The following is a 5,998-nucleotide window of genomic DNA, read 5'->3' as shown; positions in this document are numbered from 1 at the left end:
CACATAAAATCAAATACAATGGTCTTTTGTGTTGCAACAGAAACCAATGCCCCGTTGAGTCTTCTCTTTCCATCATCATTTATCGTCTCAAGGGCAAATAAAAAGCCACACACTGGTCTAGGCCATATAATAAATCTAAATATTAGTGTGGGACTCCAGTGGAGAGAAGAACAACTCCTAAAAACATCAACCATCAAAATGAATGGAGAAAATGGATGGGGAAAGGCTACTAATTTAATAGCCTCTATCGATCCATTCCTTATTCACCTCATAAGATCACCTTTTCCATTTGCTGGTGCTCACAAGGGATCAAGGAAACTGGTGCTGGCACAGACCAGGGTGAGGAACAAGGAGCGGCAAGACGGATCAAAAGGGAGCAATGAGAAGCTCTTTTGATCTAGAATAACAATTCAGTTCCTCACCTGACAGCTCCCTGGTATCTGAGGCCCAGAAAATGACCTGTTACATGACATAAACAGAATATGTTAGTTGGGAGACTGCAGAAAAGGAGAGTGGGTAGTAATGGAAGTACATAAGTCTTTAACTGTACTTAAGGCCTGAAATTTCTAAGATTCAGGATTGCAATGGACTATGGATGAATCTAGAAGTTCCCACACCTATGTTCCAAGAAATAATTGCTTATGTTTCCTGGAGATTCTAACCTTTCACCTTATCTGATCTAAAAGGATTTACATCACCCTCAGACCCAGATTTCCCTTCCCACTGCCATCTGGTCACCAAGCAGTATATCTTGTCCTCTTGGCACCAACTCCCAACCACCCCTTTGAGGGGGGGGTGGGAACTGGACGACATTTCCCTCCATGACTGGCCCTCAACAGCTTGGGATTAAATGAAAGTAGGGGCTGGCAGCCTCAGAGACTAGTTATCCTACCTTCAAGGATGGAAATTTTATTCAGATTATGTTTCAGAATTCATATATGCCATAATAAGATAGAAAGAATCAAGAGGGAGAAAACCCACCTCCTTCCTTGTGTCTGTCCTATCAACCAATCAGCTTTCAGAAACCAACTCATTAATATTAACGTTTCTGCTAAAAGGAGGACCCTAGGCACTATTCATACAGGCACGTATATGGTGCTGCTAAAGCACACCAGAACTTTTCTTTTAAAAAGCTGTACATCTTTCTCTCTCTCTGGCTACACTGGTTGGAAATTCTCTTGTTAGTTGAATACTTTAAAGACTGCAGCAGCATGCAAAAGAATTTCATTATTTTCCTTTTTTTTTCCTTAAAAAAAAGTTAAGAAAGGTCTCCAGGAGATGGTGAGTTTTATATTGTCTTGTCTGGATAGAGGTTTGATTTGCTCTCAAATGTTGCAAGTTGGCGAGAGACAGGGAGAAAGCACAAGACATGGAGGTTTATACGGTATAGTCTTTGCCCTCGTTTTCATCTTCACCTTCAACAGAGAGAGTTGCATACTTGCTCGGAGAACTGAATTTGGAGGCCGGATTTTCTTCGAGTTTCTTTGACTCAGATGCAGGTCTAAAATCTTGATCCTTTCTGCCATCTTTCCTATCAGACTCCTGCCAATGGTCTTTACTTCCTCTATCCACTGGACCACCGTTTGAGTTCCCACTTTGGCCTTTCAGCACACTCACCCCATCTACCTTATTCTCATCTGCTTTCCTTGAAATATTAGCAGGCCCTTCCTCAGACTGCTGGGATGTTCCCTTTCCTCTGCCACTGGTGGGAGACTGCTGCTCTGAAGAATCTGAGCTCTGAGATCGGGTGGGAAGGTTGGAGCTTCTTTTCACCTAGGTGTTTTCCTTTGGTGGGGGTGCAGGCATCACCTTTAGGGGAAGCTGATCTGATTTAGAAGGCTTGGAAGTTGGAGACTGAGAATCCTCTTCCTTGTTGAATGTTTCATTTTCTATGGATTTCTCACTCTCCTTCCTTCGAGTGTTTCTGCCAGATGATGCTGTATTCCCAGTCTGTGAAGATTCATGTCCTGTCCTTGACCGTTCCTGTGTTTCCTCACTTCGCCAACTTGGGTGTCTCTCCCGGGCCGTCTTTTTAGTTTAGGCTCCTCCAGCTGTCGTTGTAGTTTCTCTTGCTCCTTTTGTAGTCATTCCTCTACTTCTCATTCTCTAGCAGCTATACCCACTGGCTTTGTTCCCCCAAAGATGGAGGCAGTTCGGCTAGACTGCGAGGTCCTAGCTGATGAATCTTCGTCCTTGGGGGCACTCTGTGGCTTCAGATTCAGTTTGAGTCTCTGGGGGGGTACCTCTCTCTTCACACCTAAAATCATCCCGGCTGTAATCATCTCTTGAGTTCCATGACCGATCATCTCGTCTGTCATATCTGTCTTCATAGAGATCTCCTCCTCCTCTGTAATCATCATCCCGATGGTGCCCACTACCAAATGCTCTTCTGCCACTGCCTATCCTAGAATCAAAGTTTCTATCATAGTCTCAGCTGCTCCTGTCATCATATCGATCCCAGCCTCCATATTGGTCCATGTCCCGCGGGGACCATCATGGTACTGGTCTGAATCATAATGATCACAACGCTTGTCTCCAAAGCTATCATCACCCCTTCCAGGAGGGTAGTCATCAAAGCTGTTTGTGGCAGGGGGAGCCCTCCATGCTGCTTTGCTCTTGTCAGAATCACGATTTCGATCCTGATCACGGCCAAAGGAATGATCGTCTCTGCCTTCATCCTGTGCTGGATCAGCAACATCCACTCATATTCTTCTGTTGCCTATAGACTCTTCATTTAGGCTCAAAGCGCTGAGCAGTGAGTCCAAGTCCTGAAACTAAGCATAACTAAAACCTTTCAACCTTTCTGGATTGCTGGGTTCCCCTGGCAAAAGTACTGCACTGATATTCAATTGTCTAAAGAACTCCTTGATGGAATCCTCTGTTACATTTCAGGGCAGGTTCCCTAGAAAAGCAGTGTAGGGAGGTTACTTGGGAAGACGACTCTGCTCAGTATTGGGTTCCTGGGCAGCCCATGGAGCAGAGGGCAGGATGGAACAGTCAATTGGAACCGCCCTGTACATGTCGTCATCATTACTATGCCAAGTGGTGGAAACATCTTCTTCCAGGTCATCAGTTTCATCAGCCCAGCTGACTGGTTTGGATACAAAAGTGCTTCCTCCCCTACAGGTGCCACCATCCTCAGCAAGGAAGTCTGTCAAGGTGAAGGTCTTCCTCTTCCTCTTCTTTTTGGTTGAAGCCACCATGTTGGGAGAGGGAGAGATAACACAAAGGCCAGGCTATTTTTTTTCATCGTGGCTTTCTGGTAGTTCCATAATTCTTAGATTTTTCTCTCCTGGTTCTATTTTTCGGGTCAGTTGTTTTTCCAAAATATGTAGATATTTTACATATTCTTCTGTCTTTTCCTCTTTATATTTTGTTTGACTGATTTTGATGTGTCTGGAGTCATTAGCTTCTACTTGCCCAATCCTAATTTTCACCAGATTGTTTTCTTCAGTTAACTTTCACATCTCCTTTTTCACCTGTGAAATTATTCCTTTTTAAGTAATTATTTTCTGCAATTACTTTTTGCACTTCCTTTTCCATTTGTCCAGTTTTCCCAGTTGGGTTTTGTGCTTCCTTTTCCATTTTTACAATTTTCCTTTTCAATGAGCTGTTTTCTTCAGTGAATTCTTTTTTTTCATACTTTTCAAATCATTGGCCAGCTTTTCTTCTATTTCTCTAATTTGGGTTTTAAGTTCCTTCTTCAGCTCTTCAAAGAGTTCTCTTTGTGCTTGTGATCAATTCATAGTCCCTTCTGAAGTTTCAGATGGGAGTACAGTCTCAATGCTGACCTCTTTGGTAATCCTGTTTTGGTCCTTGTCCCCATAGAAAGGTTCTATGATCTTTTCTCTCCTGCTTTGCTTCTTACTCATGACGATGAGACTTTGTGTGTTGTCCCCTCTGATTCTTTCAGCTAAAAGCTAAAGTTCTGCAGCTTACCTGGTGCTGAGCTGGCTGGTATGAGAAAGGAGAGGCCAAGTGAAGTCTTTTTGTGTTTCCTGGATTTGCCCTGGAGCTAGTTCATTAAGTGTGGGGGAGGGGTGGTCTAATCACAGGAAGTGTCCTCTGCTGAGCTAGAGCATATGCAAGCTCAGTGGTTGGTGATCTGGCTACCCTAGTGTCTTCCCATTTCCCCTGGAGTGCTGAGGTATACCTGGGATCCTTGTGTTGGTGTTACGGGGCTCCACCCCGCCTAGGCTCAGGATCTCCTCCCAGTTTGCTGAGGTGGGGCTCTCTTGGACCACTCTGGTCCTGCACTGCTCCCCTTCCACCACAGCAAGATGGATCCTCCTTAGTGATTTTCTTAGTCTCACATCCTTTGAGACTGTTTGCCCCTTCCACTGATCCCACTGATCCAAGATTTTTCTGGGGAAACATTTTTAGGGTTCTTTGAAGGTCAACAATGGGAGGGGAAGAGAGCATTTACTGATCACTCTGCTATTTTGGCTCCCAGAAGTTCCCAATTTATAGTATTCTTGGAAGCTTTGGTGGTAGGAACCGTGACTTTGTTGTTTTCTGTTTTCATGCTTTGGTCTTCCTTGTGACCCCAAGTAAGATTCTATAGTCTGATCCTTTTTCTGGTTTTTGCTCATTTACTTGACTTTCAATTTCATTGTCAGAGTAGATATCTACTTCCAGTGGAGCTCTGGAGTGTACTATCAACTGCTTGATCCTCCCAAAATCTATGGGCTTACAGCTCCAGAGAATGTTGCTGCAGCTGCCTCCACTGCTGCTGTGGCTGTTGTGGGCTCCTCTCCCCCTTCCTCATCCTGTGACTGGGACTGAACCTCCCTATTCTCTCACACAGTCTGACAGGGTTTTTCCACTGACCTTCCAGTTTGTCCTCAGGATTTTAGAGTTATGAAGTCTGGAAGTCACCACTTGTGCCAGAGTTTTAGTCCCACCAGACCTGCTAAGGTCCTGTCTATGCCAGTGTGGCTCAAGTTCTCTTTCACTCTCTTCCCAGCGTTATGCAATAGCCACCTCCTCTCAAATTTCCAGGGTGTTTTGCGTAGTCTTGGTTTGGAAATCTGCTTTACTACATCATTCTTTGGGTTTTGCAGTTCCAAAATTTATTTATAGTCATTTTTCAGGTATGTGGCTAGGATTGAGGGAAGAACTCTAGAAAGTTCTTGCTGTTACTCCACCATCTTGACCCCTCCTCAAAATCCTTTTGTAATTCTTCCATCATCTGAGGCCAATTCTTATTTTTCTTGAAGGTTTTGGATGTAGGAGCTTTGTTATCTTCTTCTGATGTGTGTTTGTAATGGTAAGGGAATTTGAATTTCTTCCCTGCCCCTTAGTGACCCATGTGACCTCTTTTGAGCTTTGGTCCCCCTCACAGTTTGAGTTACATGGAGGTGATGGTGCGAGGAGATTGCTGAACAGGTGAAGGAAAAGAGAGTGAGGTTGAATGAGGAGAGAGAGAAATGGAAGCAGAACAGATGATCTAGAGTAAGAGAGAGAGGGAATGATTTTGCCTAAGACAGCTTGTTTGTGAGTAGGCCTGACAGAGGGAAAACTTGGGGATGGCTATGTTCCTTTTATTGGTAATATGCACAAACTTTGTTGTTACCATAGTGGAATTGGCTTTCTGGTGTCTGAATAAATATTTTTGTTTTGTCTTTGAGGAAGAAAGTCTATATTTTGTGAATTTACTCTGGATACATACATGCATATCCATAGCAGCTGCTTTGAGTATTGCATTGACAATGTTTTGATCTTCTTTTTCACCATAATAACTTTCTGTGGTCAGAATCTTGTGGTTGTTGCTGTTGCTTGCTCATTTTTTAAAGTAGGACTCTGTTTCTAGAGTGCGGGGCTCACTGTTCCAAAGTTCAGGGGTTCTGTGCAGCTATTTTCAATGATACTTATTGGGACCTGTAAGCTCTCAGTTCTTCCAAGATGGTAAAATCGAGGTAGAGATGTATTTATTACTCTACTGACCTATGTTCTTGTCTTTGAGCAACCTCAAGCACTCTCTTCTGTTTTGGAAGTG

At 43.7% G+C, this 5,998-nt stretch overlaps 1 pseudogene; it reads right to left on the bottom strand.

Moving 5' to 3' along the window:
* Positions 1-1,377: 1,377 nt before the first annotated feature.
* On the bottom strand, positions 1,378-3,203 carry LOC140523076 (eukaryotic translation initiation factor 4B pseudogene; annotated as a pseudogene).
* Positions 3,204-5,998: the final 2,795 nt, after the last annotated feature.

This window comes from Notamacropus eugenii, chromosome 2 (genome assembly GCF_028372415.1).
Source record: "Notamacropus eugenii isolate mMacEug1 chromosome 2, mMacEug1.pri_v2, whole genome shotgun sequence".
In the NCBI taxonomy this organism is placed as follows: Eukaryota; Metazoa; Chordata; class Mammalia; order Diprotodontia; family Macropodidae; genus Notamacropus; species Notamacropus eugenii.
Note: the sequence above shows the minus strand (reverse complement) of the source record. Positions and strands in the feature narration are given on the sequence as shown.